A 21,175-nucleotide genomic window follows, 5' to 3' on the forward strand; every position below is an offset into this window, starting at 1 on the left:
AACCCGAAAATGCCCAACCCGAACCTGATTTTTTTCGAATCGACTCGGGTTGGTTCATCGGGTCGGATTCATTTTTGACACCCCTAGAATGAAGTTTGGTTTAAACGAATGATATTTAGGATTGAGTCATGAATTGTTTGGATTTGATGTAACCCAATTCAATTTAGAGAATTGGTTGGCTAAGTTCAACACGAATTGAGATGAAGCATTTGACTTTGCTCAAAGTAGGCATATAAGCCCAATTTGTACAATTATGATGGTAAAAAAGGCGAATATGCTCGTCCTCAGTGTCTCCGTCAATCCATCACAGGGCCAACACGGAGGAGGTAAATCACGGACGGTTACTAGCCTTTGAAATAGTGACTATCACTAATTTGTAGAATCATGATCATACGTTAAATTGATTTAGAGTCAAGATCGGATCGATTATGATTGAATCGTAGAATCATATGATTCTACAAAAAAAAAAACTCTTAATCGATTAGTCCGAGTATTTAAGACTTCTTAATCGATTCTTCCTCCTATAGACAAAACACTGCCTAATCGATTAACTCAATAGATTAGCCGTGGCTGAATCGATTGGGTGAATCGATTTAGTCTTGTTTTTACGTCGCGAAACTCCCGGTCTTAATCGATTGGTCCAATTGATTTGGCTTGACCCAATCAATTGACCGATCGATTCAGGTTCTTTCTGTGTTCTTGCAAGAACCTTCTAATATATTACCTAATTGATTAATTTAAGGTCAATTGATTGTCTAACCCTAACTTGCTTAATCCAAGTCTATGGTTCTCTTGCCCAACAACCAATTAACCATAATCTATTAGAACTTCCTCACCAAGTGTCCGACAAACCTTTAACTCACTAAGACTTTTCATCTCGTATCAACTTTTCATTAGACTTTCGATGGCCAAGTGCGGTCATCCTTGACCCACTTAGATTTTCTTCTTACCTAATCACAGTTAGGACTTTCCTCTTGCCAACATGCAGTCCTAGTATATCCACTTAGATTTTTCTCTTGCCTAACAACAGTTAGGACTTTCCTCTTGGCAACATGCAGTCCTCCCATATCCACTTAGATTTTTCTTTGTCTAACCGTAGTTAGGACTTTCCTCTTGGCAACATGCAGTCCTCCCATATCCACTTAGATTTTTCTTTGCCTAACTACAATTAGGACTTCCCTTTGCTAATACGCAGTGCTCCCAAATCCACTTGGACTTTCATTTACCAATGTATGGTCCTCCTTAATCCACTTGGATTTTTTTTCTAACCGTAGTTAGGATTTCCCTTTGCCAACATGCAGTCCTCCCAGATCCACTTGGACATTCCTTTGCCAACGTGCGGCCATCCTTGATCCACTTGGAGTTTCCTTTATCTAACTCTCAAGTTAGAACTTTCTCTTGTCTAACCTCCCGTTAGGACTTCCCAGTACTTCTCTCTCGCATATCATCAAATATCCAGTCAACCTTGACGTATTTAACTTCTGCTCACATATTATCCAAATATCGAAACTCAAGCTTGAATCCACTAAAGCTTAGTCAAACTGGTTAACCTTGACCTAAGGACGATTGCACCAACAATCTCTCTCTTTTTTATCTTTGACGATATGTTTAAGTCAAACTAATCTATTAACTCAACTTCCTTCTTCATCTCATGCCAAGACATGAATAAGGATTTCTAATTTAAACTCTACATTTTCTTCCTTTTTGACACACATTAAAAACTCTTCACATTAAGAGTCCATTTTGTCAAAGGACCTTAATGAAAATCTCATACCTTTCATTGTAACTTATGATAAACCTTAAGCATATTATAATAAAGATTTTTAATCTTCCATTGTCTCCTGATCCTGTTCGAAAGCCAATGAGATGGATGTTGGGGATGTGGCGCTCCCGCTGACCTCCTATGGACTTTGCTATGACCTGCAACACAAGCAGCGTCAGTGCTGAGCTAGGGAAGGGGTTCCTGGCGATGACCTTCCGTCGCTCAAGTCAGTCTCCAGCAAAGCAGAAGAAGCAAAGAGCGAAGCAACAAGAAGATTGTAGCGCAAGAGTAAAATATCGCATACCTCTGCCGATACTTGGACCCCCCCTTTATATAGAGCTTTGGTAGTGCAATTGCACGCTTCCCAAGGTGGGCACGCATCTCAAAGCTTCCCCTGAAAAGACGTGTTAGTAAAGTATCCCTGACACAGTACCTTAACGGGCCGAGCATATCTCTGAAGTGATAGTGGAAGCTTCCGTCGTACGATCCTCTATCTGACCATGTCGCCTGTCAGCGGCACTAGCTCCCAAAATGATATCAAAAGATAGCCTGCTGTGTCTGTTGCTTAGCTGCTCGGCCGGAACTCCACTGTCCACGTGCTATCTGCTGTCGGGCTGAGTGGGATAACCGCTCGACCGGAAGTCCACTATCCGCGTATTGTCTGCTATCGGGTCGAGTGGGATAGCCGCTCGGCCGGAAGTTCACTGTCCGCATGCTCTGTTGCTGGGTCGAGCGGGATAGCCGCTCGGCCAGAAGTCCATTGTCGTGATCTGTTGCTAGGCCGAGCGGGCTAGCCGCTTGGCTGGAAGTCCATTGTCTGCATGCCCGGCTCATGTTGAGTCTGCTGCTAGACCGAGCGGAAGAGCCGCTTGGCCCGATTTCTGCATACTGCTCTCTTTGTCATCCTCTTATTTGAGTTTCGGGTGCTCGGCTCATGGACGAGTCAAAGGTAATCTCGGATCGGGTCTTTCTCTTCTCGATCGACACATGCTCGTCCAATCGGCAAATGACTTCCAAGCGTTGACCTCCTTGACTTTGACCTCCTTTAACCTCCACCGTGGCAGCGGAGTAGGGCCCTATATTATCACCACATCACAAGCCTCCCCCTCAAGTTTAGTCGAAGAAGGCTGTAAATTTGATTGACTGGACAATTGTGTGAGCAGATTTCCTCCCGATCAGCCTTCGACACCATGTGGTCTCTGATTGGGATGAGACCGATCCTCGCGCGATCGGCCTGTTGAAGCTTGTCGCTCGGGTATAAGTATGTTCCCTCGATCCGATCGGTATGATGAAGGTTTACACTTCTGAAATCTTTCCTTGGGCTGTCTTGGGCGAGTGCGAGTCATGCTGACGTCACCCAGATTTATGGGAAATCGTGAAAATCTCTATGCATTAAGGTTGTATGCGCTTCTCTGCCGTCATTAAATGCTAACCTGTGGTGAGGCGCCATGTGTCACGCCCTATGCCACCGAACGCCTGACGTGACAGGCATGATGTGACATTTGGTAGTTCAAATTCGACAGTGAGATCTTGACCTGGGTTTTCGTAACCTAAATCGGACGACTCCGGTCAACCGAGCCCGAGGCTCATAAGCCGGTGGCGTCGTCTTCTTCTCTACACCTAACCTTCGTCGAGTGCTTCTAGTGACCTTTCTGCTCATGCGCTTCCTTCATTCTCTGGCAACACTCCGCCTGTGCCCCTGCTATGCTCCTCCTTCTTCTCCGGCGACCTTTCTCCTGTAAGCCTTCTCCCAATCGCATATGCCTTTGATCTTTTTCGGCGTTTATTTTTTTTTTCCGGCGACATTCCCATAGCTTTCTTTTCGCCTTTCCTGGTTTTTTCAATGGCAGGTCCTTCACAGCCGCTTGCCCTAGACTCTAGTGCACATCCATGGAGTTTAGGTTTGATGAGGGTGACACTGAGAGACTGCGAGATGTCTTTGAAGTTCCTCCTGACCATCAGATCATTCTACCTTCTCCGTCTGATCGGCCTAATTCTTCGTCGACCAGTTGTATCTGTTTCTTCCGAGACCAGTTTATCATCGGTCTGCGGTCGTTGTTGTTTTGTTTCATCTGCATGGCATCCCCTTTACTTCCCGTGTCTTCCACTATTTTTACTATCCCAAACTATCTGATCCGAGGACTTTTCTTTTCCAGTCTTGAGTCGGTTTAGTATTCTTTGATAAGATGTCAACCTCCAACAAACACTGGAAAAATATTTTTTCTTCATGCGCCTTCCCGAATGGCCAAACTTCCTGACCCACTGGCAGCTCGAAGTGGCGCCTCGGCCTCGTTTGAAGAGCTACAAGAGCCGATTGGACTACCTGAACACAGCTTCGATGTTGTTCGGTCAGAAATACAACATCCACAAGTTGCTGCTGGAATGCGTCCTTTATATCTTCAGCTTAAGTCCGATCTGCACTCGGCTGCCGACTAGCCTAGGTATAAAGCTTCTTTAATTCTTCCTTTGATGCTAACTGATTTCTCTTTTTCTTTTGCAAGCGAAGTCATGTTGCGCGCGTCTGGTCGGCAAGGCGAAGCTCAAGGACGTCGCAATCAATGCGGTGGTCATTGAAGAACTGGCGAGCCGCGGCCTATAGCTGGTCGGTTCCCATAAAGATTCGCTCGGTGAGAGCGAGGAGACACCCGCTGTGGTGGGCGAAGGGACGACCAGCCGGACTCCTAGTGTTGAGGCAGCTGAGGGTTCGCAACAACCTCTCGAGCAGCTGAAGTCCGTCCACGTTGAGGGAGCGTCCGGCTCGGCTTCCTCAAGAGAGCTGCTGATCCGTCGGAAAAGGCGCTGCACGGCGCCTTCGTCGTGTTCCGCTTCCTCGACAGTGAGGACCACCGAGCGGGTCGAGACTTCAACCCCTATTCCAGAAACTGCGACCACTACATCATCCGACCAGACTCCCTCATTGGTTGAGTTGCCGCAGGGAACCCTCGCCGCACCTCCTGTGGCCTTCATGTCGCCACCTTCAAAGCCCTCGAAGGTTCAGAAGTCTGGCATTCGACCGACTTCCGCGTCTCGCCCATCGGGTTGGGCTACCTCGGTGCAATCAGCACCGAGCGACCAACGTCATATAACGGTGATCCTCCATCTATCCATCGAAGAATACAACGAGCCGAGTGTCGGGTCTCGAGGCCCCGAGCATCAGATCATCATCTAGGGGGTGCTCGCTAAGATCTAGGAGGACACACGAGCCCGTACGACGATGATGCCTCCTGGCGCGCTCGCGAACAGCGACACCCAGATGCCCACTGGGGTAAGTTTCACTATACATTTGCATAATTCACTCCCGATCGGCGCTTATATTTGCTTGTTCATAGTACTGGTGGAGAGTCTAGCCATGTACCATAGGCTTGCGTTTTTGGAGGAGGAAGTGAAGCAACTGAAGGCGTCGAGCGGCCAATCCTCCATCGCTCAGGAAAAAATAGACGTTGAGGTGGCCAAGTTGCAGTCCGCTCTAGAGAAGAGCAACAAACTTCTTGAGGCCGAACCGGCCAAGAGCGCTGGGCAGGCCACGATGCTGGAGTGGCTCAACAAACAGGTCAGTACTTTTGATAATAAGATCGAGTCAGCGAACGTGCGGAAGAACCGAGTCATCGCAGACCTCGAAGAGAAAAATAAGGAAGCTCGTCCCTCGCCCAAAAGCTCAAGGAGGCTGAAGACTCTTTGGTTGCCGAGCGGCACAGCCGGTCGACCGAAGAAGTTGCTCTTCGGGGCCAACTCGTCGATAAAGATAAGAAGTTGTCCACTGCCAATGACGAACTGGAGGGCTCCCAAGCGACCTCGAGGATTTATTAAGATGCCGAGGCGAGTAGGTTGATGCCATGAAGCAGACCTACATCTGCTCGGACGCATTCAACGACAAAGTCGCCAACTGGGCCCTTCACTTATTTGACTTGGTGATCGACGGTACGATCGACCAGCTCTACGAGGGAGGCCATCTACCGGCCGATCTGACCAATAATGTCATAAGTCGAGACAAGCTCACTATCGCGCTGCCTGACGATGTCCTGGACTACCATGAGTGAGGTCGAGCGTTTTTGAGTGAGACTGATTGTCCATGTAAGATGTAAAATTTTTAAAGTTTAAATGCATGCTCATCCGTTCGGACGAGCTTTACATCCTTGCATTTTTTTTCAACTCCTTGATTATTTTCTTGAGCTCTTGGCCTCGTTCACGATTATTCTATCAGCCGATCAACCCCTCTAGTATTCAGAGTCCATAATTCCGCGATCTCCCGCTCAGCTCAGGGAGTATTTTAAAGAATAGCGTCGAATAGTCGTCATATTCTGAAGACTTTGAGTTTTTGGTTGGCTATTCACCGACGCTTGCCTACTCACTGAGTTTTTGAAGACTGCTCGATCCTGAACGGGGGAGACAAGGAATCTCGTATGCTGGTTCGAGACCAGGGAACACCACTCGACCACGAACGGGGGAGATAGATGCTCTGATAAGCTGGTTCGTGACCAGTGAAGATCGCTCGATCCCGAACGGGGGAGATATGAGATCCGATAAACTGATCCGAGACTAGTGAAGACCACTCACCCCGAATGAGGGAGATAAATGTTCTAATAAGCTGGTTCATGACCAGTGAATATCGTTCGACCCTGAACGGGGGAGATATGAGATCCGATAAGCTGGTCCGAGACTAGTGAAGACCGCTCGACCCCGAACGGGGGAGATATAAGATCTGATAAGATAGTCCAAGACCAGTGATAACTGCTCAACCCTAAATGGGGGAGATATGAGATCTGATAAGATGGTTTAAGACTAGTGAAGACTGCTTACCCCCGACCGGTCAGCACGAGAGTCTCTAACGCTAAGCTTGTGGCTCAAATACAACTCAAACCCGACCGATCGGCGCGGAAGTCTCTGACTCAAGGGTTTATAGTCGCCGCTTAACTTCTAGAGCCCATGGTTCTAATATAACTCAAACCCGGCCGATCGGCACGGGAGTCTCTGACTCAAGGGTTTATTGTCACCGCTCGACTTCTAGAGCTCGTGGCTCTAATATAACTCAAATCTGGTCAATCTGCATGGGAGTCTCTAACTCAAGGGTTTATAGTCGCCGCTCGACTTCTAGAGCTCGTGGCTCTAATATAACTCAAACCTGGCTGAACGGCATGAGAGTCTCTAACTCAAGGGTTTATAGTCGTCGCTCGACTATTGATGAAGACCCTGGTTTTAGGTCGCCGCTCGACCGTCGATGGAGACAAGGGTTTAAGGTCACTGCTCGATCGTCGGTGGAGACAAGGGTTTAAGGTTGTCGCTCGACCATCAATGGAGACAAGAGTTTAACGTCCCCGCTCGACGATTTGATGTACACCCGCATTTAACATCGTCGTTCAATGATTTGTTGTAGACCCGCGTTTAATATCGTCGCTCGATGATTTAATGCGAACATCAACCATTGTAGACACGCGTTTAAGGTCGTCACTCAACCGTCGATGGAGACAAGGGTTTAACGTTGCCACTCGATGATTTGATGTAGACTCACGTTTAATGTCACCGCTCGACGGTTTGATGTAGACCCGCGTTTAACATCGTCGCTCGATGGTTTGATGTAGACCCGTATTTAACGTCGTCGCTCGACGATTTGATGCATACTCGGGTTTAAGGTTGTCGCTCGACCATTTGAAGGAGATGTGTTGGATCATGATGTTTCACTAGAGGGGGAGTGAATAGCGATTACGAAATTCGTTCGAAAAGAGTTACACGCAGCGAAAATAGAAAAACAATGCTAACACAAACTAGTTTTACTTGGTTCGGAACTTGTGTCGACTCCTACTCCAAGGCCCGCACACAAGGGTGCTTTCGGTGGGCAATCACTAGTAGTACGAAAAATTATTACAAACTAAGTGCTGAAATGCTAATGAAATTAAAGCGATACCGACAAGAAAATTAACCAAAGAAGAAAGAGCGTGTTGTCGGAGCTTTGTCAGCGTCGCAGGAGTGCAGAGCAGCAGGGCAAGCAGTAGAAGATCTCTCTTTGAATTGTTGTTCTGAAGCTCCCCTCTGACCCTCCTTTTATATGAGGTTCGGGGCGTCCCGGATCCCTTCCGGTCGCCTTGGTGAGACGTGGCAGGTCCAACCAGCGAGCTCCACGTGGCAACGCACAATCTGGATAAAAATCACCTCACGGGCGCCCGGATCCCCTCCGGGCGGCCGGACCACCTTTCTCTAGAAACCAGCTTTCCTGCAAGACAAGGTTAGTCCGAGGCAAATAAATAGTGTATATCCTGCAAAAACAGAGTGTTAGCACAGTTCATAAGTTTGACATAAAAAGTATGACTTAGATTCCGTCTTTCCGAGACCGGAATCTAGTCACGATCTCGACTTAGAGATCCGAAATGGATCTAAGCCGGATCGACGCCTAATGTTCCCTTCCCGGGAATGCGTCCTCACAGTCACTCCCTTCCAGTGACTTACCTTTACTTACCTGCCAGAGGTCCGGTCAGCCATTCGACCTATCTGGACTTCTCGCCAAGCGTCCGGTCAGCCGGCGACCCGCTTGGACTTCTCGTCAGCTATCCGGTCAGCCCGTCGACCTAGCTGGACTTCTTGCCAAGCGTCCGGTCAGTCTGTCGACCCGCTTGGACTTCGTGCCAAACATCCGGTCAGCCCGTCGACCTGTCTGGACTTCGTCTGCACACTCGGTCAGAGTGTTAGATCACAACAAACCTAACTTAACCCGATTTGTCATTCATCAAAACCTGAGTTAGACCGTTAGTGCTAACCGCACAAACAATCTCCCCTTTTTTGATGGAATGACAACCTAGTTAAGTTAGTAAAAATATGCGAAAAAAAAATTAACCATTTTGTTCTAGCATGGGGTTTAAGTTTCTAGCATTTAGTTTTAAATTTTATTTTGTTTCTAACTTAACCACATATATCCCTCCCCCTTTAGCATTCATCAAACAAGGATATAATTTAAACATTCAAAAATACAGAATAAAAAATATAGGAAATGATGTCAAGTTAACTTGGAGGAGTTTTAACTTACGAAGATTTGTTTTAAAATATTAAATTGATTTTTAAGACTAAGTTTTTAGTGTAGCTAAAACATGTAAAACGGTCTTTTGGAAAATAGCTAAGCGTGGCTAAATATAAGGCATTTAAAGATTTTTTTTTTTTGCAATACTTTAATTCAAAAATGACTTTGTAACTTCATAGAGGATTTTCAAATCAGAAAAAGTATAAGTTTCAAATTTTAGGATCAAAGTGAATTTTCAAAATATGCTTCAATTTTGAAGTATTTTTCAAACATAAGTTTTGACAATCAAAATTTTAAGGCTAAGTTTTCAAAGCTAGATTTTTCAAACAACATTTTTCAAATTTGAAAAAATTTCAAAACTGAGTTTTAAAAGATTTTACTTTTCAAAACTGATTGAAACTGAGTTTTTAAAAAAATATATAATTGAAGAATTTAATTTTATAAAGGCTAGTTTTAAGAGAATATTTGAAAAATAATATTTCAAAAACTAAGTTTGAAAAAACTTTTCTTTTCAAGACTTATTAAGTTTGTCAAAGTTTTAGATTTGAAACCAAAGACCAATTTGAATACTGAAAAAAATATTAGAAAAAATATTATGTTTAAGGTGGAGAAAGTAATTTTGGTGTTAATTGTTGGTTTAATCCTCCCCCTAAACCTGACATCTAAAATAGTTGTCTAACCAATTAGGTACTTACTGACCATCAGAAGATAGGAGTTTTCACTTAGTTAGTCAAGTTAAGTTCATTGTGATCAGTTTAGCGGTTGACTGAACTGGATAACTTAACTTGATCAATGTATGTTTTGTATTTAACGCTCAGACTTATATCGATGCACTAACATAAGCATCTTAAATCCAGGCAATTGGCCTATACATCTCACCCCTTTCTATGTTTGTCAATCACAAGCAAGGTAAGCCTAGGGTGTTGGTGAGATGCTCAAATACTAGTCCTTGGGGAACATGATTTCTAAGGGGATTTTTCTAAGCTAAGGCTAAAATTGTTTTGAAATTCTAAAGGTAGGAAGGTAAAAAATAAAATAATTTTGACCTAGAATTTAAAACATTCAATTTGAAAATAATTTTGAATTTTGAAAATCCTAGTCTATTAAACGCATTCCTAACTTTCTACGCAGATTGCTAAATTCACTTTTAGGGAGTGGTTTTGTGAATATGTCAGCTAAATTAGATTTGGACTCAATGTATTTGAGTTCAATGTCCCCTTTAGTAACATGATCCCTGATGAAGTGATGCCTAATTTCAATGTGTTTAGTTCTGGAATGATGCACTGGATTTTTTGTTAGGTTAATCGAGCTAATGTTATCAATTAAGACTTTAACATTTGTGAGATTTAAGTTGAAATCTTTTAGGGTGTGCATCATCCATAATAGTTGTGCAACACACTCTCCTATTGCTATATATTCTGACTCAGTTGTAGAAAGGGCAACACAATGTTGCTTTCTACTAAACCAGCTGACAAGTGATGGACCTAATAATTGGCATCCGCCACTTGTGCTTTTGCGGTCTAACTTGCATCCAGCATAATCTGAGTCAGAGTATCCTATTAATTCAAAGTTATTAGTCCTAGGATACCAAATGCCTACATTTATTGTTCCTTTAAGGTATCTAAAGATTCTTTTGACTTGAGTCAAATGAGATTCTTTAGCACATGTTTGGTATCTGACACACATACTAACTGCAAATAAGATATCTGGTCGACTTGCAGTTAAGTATAGTAGGCTACCTATGGCACTCCTATAGTGCTTTAGATCAACTGGTTTTCCATTGGGATCATCATCTAGGATTGTGTTTACTACCATAGGTGTTTTCATCTCTTTGGTGTTTTCCATTTCAAATTTCTTAAGTAATTCCTTAGTATATTTTTGTTGATAAATGTAGTTACCTTTATTTGTTTGTCTGATTTGTAATCCTAAAAAGTAGGTTAATTTGCCTACCAAACTCATTTCAAACTCGTGTTCCATCAAACTTGTAAATTCATCTAGGAAATCTGAATTTGTTGAACCAAAGATTATGTCATCTACGTAAATTTATGCTATAAAAATATCTTCTTTTATTAATTTGACAAATAAGGTTGGGTCAATTTGTCTTTGGTTAAATCCTTTAGATATTAGGTAAGACGTTAATCTTTCATACCAAACCCTAGGTGCTTGCTTAAGTCCATATAAGGCTTTCTTCAATTTATAGACATAATCAGGGTGTTCCAGACTCTCAAACTCAGGTGGTTGTCCTACGTAGACTTCTTCTTTTATTAATCCATTTAGAAATGCTGACTTAACATCCATTTGGTATAGACGAAACCCTTTGTGTGCTGCATAGCTTAGTAACATCCTAATGCACTCTAGTCTAGCTACTGGGGCATATGTTTCTGAAGGGTTTAAGTTAGGACTTCATTACCTAGAGGGAGTTTGCCCTCTTAAGAGGAGAATGAAGGGTTTAACTTATGCCTTCATTACCTAGTGGCATGAAGGAGGTTGAGGCTATGGGATTAGCCTAACTTAAATGCGGTATTGTCAAACATCAAAAAGAGGGAGATTGTTGGTGCAATATCCCTTAGGTCAAGGCTGACCTGGCTGACCAAGCTTGAGTCTTGGTTTGGGTTTCGATGTTTGACAATGCAGTTGTTCATTTGGGGAGATTGTTTGGTGCAATTCCCCTCTGATTAGGGTCTGATCAGGTTGGTTGAAGAAGAGTCAAGTAGGTCAAGGTTGGCCGGATACTTGACTGGGAAGTCCTAACTGGGATGTTAGGCAGTAAGGAAATCCTGGTGAGTGAAGCCAGGTGAAAGACCTGGTGAGTGAAGTCAGGCAGAAGAAAAGACCTAATGAGTGAAGCTAGGTGAAAGTCCTGGTGAGTGAAGCCTGGCAGAGGAAAGTCCTAGTGAGTGAAGCTAGGCAGTTGGAAGTCCTGATGAGTGAAGCCAGGCAGATGAGAAGTCCTGGTGAGTGAAGCCAGGCACGGGGAAAATCCAGATGGATAAAGGCTGATCGGACATCTGGTGAAAGTCCAAGTAGGTCAAAGGGATTGACCGGATATTTGGCAAGAGGAGAAAAGTCCAAGTGGGTCAAAGGGATTGACTAGACACTTCGTGAGAGAGTCCTAGCTGGTCAAGGGTGACCGAATGCTAGGTTTTATGTTCCAACAAGTCATGGTTGACTGGATGTTGGTTTAGGGGGCTTTGGACTTGCTTTTGGGCAAAAAACAAGATCTGGATTGATCAGTGGATTGATCCAGCAGATCTGGATTGATCAGCGGATTGATCCAGCAGATCTGTATTGATCAGCGGATTGATCCAGCAGATCTGGATCGATCAGCCGATCGATTAGATCATGCCCAATCGATGATCCAATCGATCAGCTGATCGATTGGGTGAGTCCCCACGAACAGAACCCCTTTGGATCGATCCGTGGATCGATCCAGAGGTCCCAATCGATTAGTGGATCGATTGGGAGCTGCTGTTTGTGCGCGATAAGCCCTGGATCGATCAGCCGATCGATCCAGGCTATTCCAGAGAGCACAGAGGCACTCTGGATCGATCGGTTGATCGATCCAAAGACTCCCCGATCGATTGGGAGCAATCCAATCGATCGGGATCCGACCGTTGGCGTCGTATTTAGCTGCAGGCGAGCGTTTCCTTCAGCAGTGCTTATACGATTCATCTCAGATCTTCACAGGAACTCCAGAGCTTCTCCACAAAGTTCAGATCGCCAGTTCTTGAGGGTTCTTGGAGGTCTTCCAAGTCAAGAGGCGGCTCTACAGCTGAGGAAGAAAGCTACGGTTAGGGTTTTTCTATACTTATTGTAAGCTTTTGCTTGTATTTGTGTATCCTTTCCCTTTCTTCTTGTAGTGTGAACTTGTAGGGCTTCTCCGCCTTTGGTAGTTACCATAAAGGAGTGTTATTCATAGTGGAGGGTGTGTGAGTGTGTGGATCCTTGGACTAGTCACCTACTTTGGAGGTGGATACCAAGTAAATCTACTTGTTAGCGTTGTGTGTGTTGTTTCTTGTATATTTCCGCTGCACATCTTTGAAGAAACAAGCAACGCCGACCACGAGCACGCGACGAGCTATTCACCCCCTTCTAGCTACTTTTCGGTCCCAACAAGTGGTATCAGAGCGAGGTCGCTCTTCACCGGAATCATCGCCGGAAGGGGCAAAGAAAACAAGCAAAGCTGGAGGGTGAAGAAGTTGGAGCAAATTCATCAAAGTCAAAGAATTCAAGAGATGCTCAACTTCAAGATGCAATTCCAAGATGGACTTGGATTTGACACGAGGGTGTCTCCACCATTCACAATGACAAGCTTCGATTCTTGGAGATCAAGAATCGAAAATTTCTTGATGATGGAGATAGAGCAATGGTTTGCTCTTATGGAAGGCTTCGAGGCTCCAAGAAATTCAAAGGGCAAAATTCTCAAGAAGAGCAAATGGAGCCAAGAACAAATCCAAAGATGTGAGGCCAATGAAAAAGTGACCAAGCTTTTGGTCAATCTATTGACTAGCCACAATTTGGAGCAAATTGGAGAGTTTGAAGATGCCAAGGAGCTATGGAGTAAATTGGCAAAGTCTCATGAGATCTCCTCCACTGTACCAAGCCAAGAAAAATCCAAAGAGGGCGACTCATTGGAGCAAGACCGAGAGGAGGACTCCGAAGTTGAGAGATGCTCAACTTCCGAAGAAGAAGTCCAAGAAGAAGTTTCATCCTCAAAGGAGAGCAATCAAAAGAGCAAGGAAAGAATATATTCATTGTTTCATGTACAAGAGGATGAAGATGAATGTGAAGCCTCCACCTCTAGGATTAAGGGGGAGCAATCTTCATTGACACCGGATCAAGAGCAAGAAGAATCCTCCACATCCGGGTCAAGAAAAGAAGAGGATGAAGAAGCTTCCACCTCCACGAATCAAGTCAAATCTATTGGAGGAGTATCATCTTCGGATCAAGAGGAAGCTTCTACCTCTGGATCAAAAGGAGAAGATGTCACCCCTACAAGCAAAGGTATAACAATTTCAATTACTAATAAAAATCATATTATATGCTTTGAATGTAGGGAAAAGGGGTATTACAAAAGTAAATGCCCTAAATTGGCCAAGAAGAAGGGCCAAGTGGCACAAAAGGGCAAGGAGAAGCCCAAGGAGACCATCCCCAATACAAAGAAGAGCAAGGAGCACATTGTGTGTTTCTCTTGCAATCAAAAGGGGCATTACCGAAGTCAATGCCCTAAGGGGAAGAAGAATGTGGTCAAGGCTCTTGGAGGAAGCTCAACTCAAGGGGGAGCCTCCAAGGTAAAAAAGAAGGTATCTTTTATTGAGCCTACTCCTTTAAATTATGGTAAAAAGCATGATAGTTCTAACTTATATCATTTTAATGCTATTTACCATGAAAATAGGAGGCATGATAAAATTAAAGAAAATCATGTAGCTTATCATGCTAAAACCACTACACCTAGGGCTAGGAATGTAGGTAAAAGTCTAGGCAAGAACTCTAAGAATTTTAGCTACAAGCCTAGAAACAAAAATGCTCATGGATTTAATGGAAAACCAAAAACTAAGGACTTAGTGATGGAAAATCAAGTCTTGAGGTCAAGACTTGACAAACTAGAAAAGACCCTAAAAAGGATGGAAAATATCATTAAAGGACAAAATGAGCAAAATCTAGGTTTAGGACAACAAGGGTCATCCAAGGGCCATAGAGGTTTGGGATACAAACCTAAAATCAAAAAGGATGTACCTACTTACCATAGGGTTCCATATAGCTATGGAACCAATCCTGAGTCTAGAAATCAAGTCAAGGATACAAGGAAAGTCATCTCTAGAAGTATCTTTACAACAACAAATGTGACCAAGACTTCTAAAAAGTCTAAGAAAGTCACTAACAAGGTCACAAGGGAGGCTATCCCTAGAGTTGACCTAGAAAAAGTGACCAAGGCTTCTAAGAAGTCAAACAAGGTCACTAGGAAGGTATCTAGAGAAGTTATCCCTAGTGAATACCTAGAGCATCCAAGAAGCACCAATAGGTTTTGGGTTCCTAGGAGCATCTTCTCTACCCAATAGATGGGTTAGAGAGTGTCAACTCTAAGAAGAAGGGTAGTTAACCCAACTTTGAAGAAATTGACACTCAAGGAGCATTTTCAAGGTTATTATTAACCTTTGAAAATGAAATGGATTTATGTTACTCTTGGGAAGAGTAAAATGTGTCACAATTTGATAAATTGGATGATATTTTAAGTGACACAAATTAGAAAAATCATAAGAACTACCAAGTTGGGATTTTGGTATGTTCTTAGGAAATTTAAGGCCAATCTAAGCCTTAATTTAAAGTGCTACTCTTGTGGAAGAATGAAATATACCAACATTTGAGAAATAAGCTTAATTTCAATTGGCATAAGTTAATCAAGAGAACTAGAAATGCCAATTTAGGCTTTGGCATTTTCTTGGAGCATTTAGAAGGCAATCTAGGGTTAAGTTTTAACTTAGCTAAGGTCTAAGGACACTTAGATAGGTAATCTAGATATTTTATTTATGCTAAACCTTGCCATGATTGTTTGCTCATTATATGCCATGACATCATGATTATTGTTGCACTCATGCCTTATTATGAAAACACAAAAATACCATGTCATGACATACATACATACATCATGTAGTTATAGGAATCTTTCTTTTGAAAACTATTTCATTTTGATGTATGTCATAACATTATCATGCATTATTTTTAATTCCTTAAAATTAAGGACAAATGACATTTATCAATAAGTACCAACAAGTGCTACCAACAAGTGGTACAAGTGTATCAACAAGTGACATCCTAGGTGGATGTCCAATATCTACAAAATGCCTAGATAAATATGCATGATCCCTAGATTAGGGCAAAACCAAATTTTACATCTCACAAAGACCTATAAGATGACTTGTATGTGTTTTGTGCACTTTAGATACAAGTGAGATGTTAGGATGATGAACAAAACTCAAGATGTTGATTTAGTGCATTCTTTTGAGTTTTGAGTTCATCAAAACACATAGTTATGTGTTTTCCCATCATTGAGAAAGCTAATGTACACGTCATGTGCATTAAGCCCAAGGAACATGATGGGATATTGGTTTTGAAAAGGTTTTTAAAATGATTTTGGAAAACCTTGGTGAAGGCTATCTTTTGATAGTAATCACCATTAAATAGTTAGACACAAACTTGAAGAAAACACTAAAGTTTATGCAAGTTTTCAAGTTTGTGTCAATCTTTGAAAATATGATGTATTTTCATAGAAAACTATTTTTCCATGATAAAGTATACCCTAAATAATGTCTACACAAATTTTCACGATTTTTGGAATTTTGTAGAATTTTCTAGGGATTTCTGAAATTGGCTGAAATTGAATTTCAGCAATTTCAGACCTTCAATTGATCAGTGGATCTATTGGAGTGCCTCAATCGATCAGCCGATCGATTGAGAAGGCATTTCTCGCGAGCAGAAGCTTGCTGGATCGATCAGCCGATCGATCCAAGAAGACTGAATCGATCAGTGGATCGATTCAACAGGGTTCAATCGATTGGAACCCAACTCCAATCGATCGAAGATGCTGATTTTGGCTGGGAAAGTTTATTTTCAGCATTTTGAACCTATTTTAGTCTAGGTAATCATTCCTAACCCCTTAAAATACATTTGTATACATAAAAAGGGTGTTTTCATGTTGAAAACAAGGATGGATTGGTTAAGGGAGACTAAGTTGAAGTTTAAGTTGAGGTTTGCTTCAAATTTTTGAACATTGAACCTTTAAACTTCTAAATTTGGGTTTCCTAAAGGTTTAGAGATTCCAAGTCATTATTGGTACAATGACAGAAGGTACCACCATGTCTTTAGGGGGAGAGACTCTTTAAAGATATGAAAAACTATTTTTTTCATGAACCTTGGAAGGTGGTTAACCTTCTTATCAGAACATGCTCAAGGTTGAGCGTTTGAACTTTAATGGGGAGTGGATATCCTCATTGTTCAAGTGATTTAAGTTAAAAATACTCAAGGATTGCATTTGACTACATTAATGGGAGAATGTAGGGCTAAGGATAATGAAGGGTATGAGACTTTCATTATCGTGTTGATCACAACGAGTGAAGTTGTGAACAACGATAAGCAACTCTTCAGAGGGAGAGTCTCAAAGGGGAGAGTTTTCAACAAGTGATTTTGTTGATGTGTGCCCAAAGATGGGGCATTTGTTGATGTGTGTCAATAGGGGGAGAATGAAGGGTTTAAGTTAGGACTTCATTACCTAGAGGGAGTTTGCCCTCTTAGGAGGAGAATGAAGGGTTTAACTTATGCCTTCATTACCTAGTGTCATGAAGGAGGTTGAGGCTATGGGATTAGCCTAACTTAAATGCGGTATTGTCAAACATCAAAAAGGGGGAGATTGTTGGTGCAATATCCCTTAGGTCAAGGCTGACCTGGCTGACCAAGCTTGAGTCTTGGTTTGAGTTTCGATGTTTGACAATGCAGTTGTTCATTTGGGGAGATTGTTTGGTGCAATTCCCCTCTGATCAGGGTCTGATTAGGTTGGTTGAAGAAGAGTCAAGTAGGTCAAGGTTGGCCGGATACTTGATTGGGAAGTCCTAACTGGGATGTTAGGCAGTAAGGAAATCCTGGTGAGTGAAGCCAGGTGAAAGACCTGGTGAGTGAAGTCAGGCAGAAGGAAAGACCTAATGAGTGAAGCTAGGTGAAAGTCCTGGTGAGTGAAGCCTGGCAGAGGAAAGTCCTAGTGAGTGAAGCTAGGCAGTTGGAAGTCCTGATGAGTGAAGCCAGACAGATGAGAAGTCCTGGTGAGTGAAGCCAGGCACGAGGAAAATCCAGATGGATCAAGGCTGATCGGACACCTGGTGAAAGTCCAAGTAGGTCAAAGGGATTGACCGGATACTTGGCAAGAGGAGAAAAGTCCAAGTGGGTCAAAGGGATTGACTAGACACTTCGTGAGAGAGTCCTAGCTGGTCAAGGGTGACCGGATGCTAGGTTTTATGTACCAACAAGTCATGGTTGACTGGATGTTGGTTTAGGGGGCTTTGGACTTGCTTTTGGGCAAAAACCAAGATCTGGATTGATCAGCGATCGATTGGATCATGCCCAATCGATCAACGGATCGATCGGATGAGTCCCGTCGATCGATTGGATCATGCACAATCGATCAGCTGATCGATCGGGTGAGTCCCCACGAACAGAACCCCTTTGGATCGATCCGTGGATCGATCCAGAGGTCCCAATCGATCAGTGGATCGATTGGGAGCTGCTGTTTGTGCGCGATAAGCCCTGGATCGATCAACCGATCGATCCAGGCTATTCCAGAGAGCACAGAGGCACTCTGGATCGATCGGTTGATCGATCCAAAGACTCCCCGATCGATTGGGAGCAATCCAATCGATCGGGATCCGACCGTTGGCGTCGTATTTAGCTGCAGGCGAGCGTTTCCTTCAGCAGTGCTTATACGATTCATCTCAGATCTTCACAGGAACTCCAGAGCTTCTCCACAAAGTTCAGATCGCCAGTTCTTGAGGGTTCTTGGAGGTCTTCCAAGTCAAGAGGCGGCTCTACAGCTGAGGAAGAAAGCTACGGTTAGGGTTTTTCTATACTCATTGTAAGCTTTTGCTTGTATTTGTGTATCCTTTCCCTTTCTTCTTGTAGTGTGAACTTGTAGGGCTTCTCCGCCTTTGGTAGTTACCATAAAGGAGTGTTATTCATAGTGGAGGGTGTGTGAGTGTGTGGATCCTTGGACTAGTCACCTCCTTTGGAGGTGGATACCAAGTAAATCTACTTGTTAGCGTTGTGTGTGTTGTTTCTTGTATATTTTCGCTGCACATCTTTGAAGAAACAAGCAACGCCGACCACGAGCACGCGACGAGCTATTCACCCTCCTCTAGCTACTTTTCGGTCCCAACAGTTTCATCATAGTCAAGTCCTTCCACTTGACTGAACCCCTTAGCAACTAGCCTGGCCTTATTTCTAGTAATTTCACCAATTTCACTTAGTTTATTTCTAAATATCCATTTTGTTTCTATTATTTTCTTATTCTTGGGTGGTGGAACCAGGTCCCAGACTTCATTACGCTCAAATTGAGCTAGTTCTTCTTGCATAGCTATGACCCAATCTAGGTCAAGTAGTGATTCGGCTATGGTTTTGGGTTCAATTTTTGAGATTAATGATATTTGACTTAGATTTCTGAAGGATGATCTAGTTTGAACTCTAAGATCTGGGTCACCAATTATTTAATCAGTTGGGTGATTTGGGTTGACTCTTATAGTTCTAGGGGGTTGACTTTCCTAAGGTTGTTCTTCTTCTTCAGGACTTAGAGTTTGGTTGGTTCCTTCAGAGTTATTATTTTGTTGAATAAATTCAATTGGTTGAAGTTGTGTTTGTTCTGGGTTTTGTTTGGATTGTTCAAATTTCACATTAGTAGTTTCTTCAATTCTTAAGGTAACCTTATTGTAAACCCTGTAGCCTCTACTATTTAGGGAGTAGCCTAGAAAGATTCCATTTTCAACTTTAGAGGTGAATTTTCCTAAGTGTTCTCTTGTATTTAGGATAAAAGCGGGACACCCAAATACTCTAAAGTATTTTATATTGGGTTGTTTATTATGATAAACTTCAAAAGATGTTTTGTTATGGATTTTATTTAGTGTTGTTCTGTTTTATACATAGCAAGTTGTACTGACATCTTTTGCCCAAAAGTATTTAGGTATGTTGTATTCATTTAACATTATTCTAGAGGCTTCAAGTAGGGTTCTATTTTTTCTTTCTACGATCTCATTTTGTTGGGGGGTTTTAGGGCACGAAAATTTGTGATGGTAGCCATTTTCAAGACAGAATTTGTTGAAGTTATGATTTTTGAATTCTCCCCCATTATCACTTCTAATTCTTTTAATTTTAAGGCTCTTTTCATTTTCAACTTGTTTACAAAAGTTTGTAAAAATTTCAAAAGTTTCATCATTGTTTTTTAAGAATTTTACTTAGGTGAACCTAGAGTAGTCATCTATTATCACTAGACAGTATATGCTTCCATTTATTGATTTGACTCCATGGGAGTCAAATAGGTCTAAGTGTAATAGTTCTAGTATTGAGTTTGTTTGTGACTGATTAGTTGGTTTGTGGGTGGATTTTGTCTATTTACCTTGTTGACAAGTATTACATATGGTTGAATCTAAGTTAGGTAATTTTGGTAGACCTCTAACTAATCCATTTAGTTTACTTATATTTCTAAAATTTGTGTGTGACATCCTTCTATGTCATAACCAGGTTTTTTCTTTTTGTGTTAAGTGACACTCAATTGAAGAAGTGGTTAAGTTGATTGTATAGATGTTGTCTTTTCTAAACCCTTTTAGGCTTATGTTAGGGTTGTCTAGGTGTTTGATTAATCATTCTGTAGATAAAAACCTAACCTTATACCTAGTATCACACAGTTGACTTATACTTAAAAGATTATACTTGAAATTTTCAGCAAGTAGAACATTTGTAATAATAAAGTCAATTTTCAGTTCGATATTACCTTGAGTTTGTCGTTGTTCCCAAATACAACTGTTCCTAGGCTTTTGTAGGTGAGTTGAGTGAATTTCGTGTGATCTCCAATCATATGTTTGGAACAACCACTATCCAAAATCCACTTAGTTTCCTACAATAGGTAGGAATTGGGGTTAGTTTAACTATTGGATTATGGTCATTTTTTTTTAAATAAAAGTAAGTTGACAAAAAAAAAAAATTAAGTCTTAATTTTAAAATAAAATTTTAAGTTTTAATTTTAAAATGAGTTTTCAAGTTTTAAAAAATTTAATTTTTAATTTTAAAATAAATTTTTAAGTTTAAAAAAAAATTAAGTTTTAATTTTAAAATAAATTTTTAAGTTTAAAAAAGTTTAAGTTTTAATTTTAAAATAAAATTTAAGTTTTAAAAAAATTTAAGTTTTAACTTTAAAATAAATTTTTAAAGTTTAAAAAAATTAATAAATTTTTAAGTTTAAAAAAGTTTAAGTTTTAATTTTAAAATAAATTTTTAAGTTTAAAAAAAGTTTAAGTTTTAATTTTAAAATAAATTTTTAAGTTAAAAAAAATTTAAGTTTTAATTTTAAAATAAATTTTTAAGTTTAAAGAAAAATTTAAGTTTTAATTTTAAAATAAATTTTTAAGTTTAAAAAAGTTTAAGTTTTAATTTTAAAATAAATTTTTAAGTTAAAAACAAATTTAAGTTTTAATTTTAAAATAAATTTTTAAGTTTAAAAAAGTTTAAGTTTTAATTTTAAAATAAATTTTTAAGTTTAAAGAAAATTTTAAGTTTTAATTTTAAAATAAAATTTTAAGTTTAAAGAAAAAATTAAGTTTTAATTTTAAAATAAATTTTTAAGTTTAAAAAAATTTAAGTTTTAATTTTAAAATAAATTTTTA

Source organism: Zingiber officinale, chromosome 5B, assembly GCF_018446385.1.
Source record: "Zingiber officinale cultivar Zhangliang chromosome 5B, Zo_v1.1, whole genome shotgun sequence".
NCBI classification, from domain to species: Eukaryota; Viridiplantae; Streptophyta; class Magnoliopsida; order Zingiberales; family Zingiberaceae; genus Zingiber; species Zingiber officinale.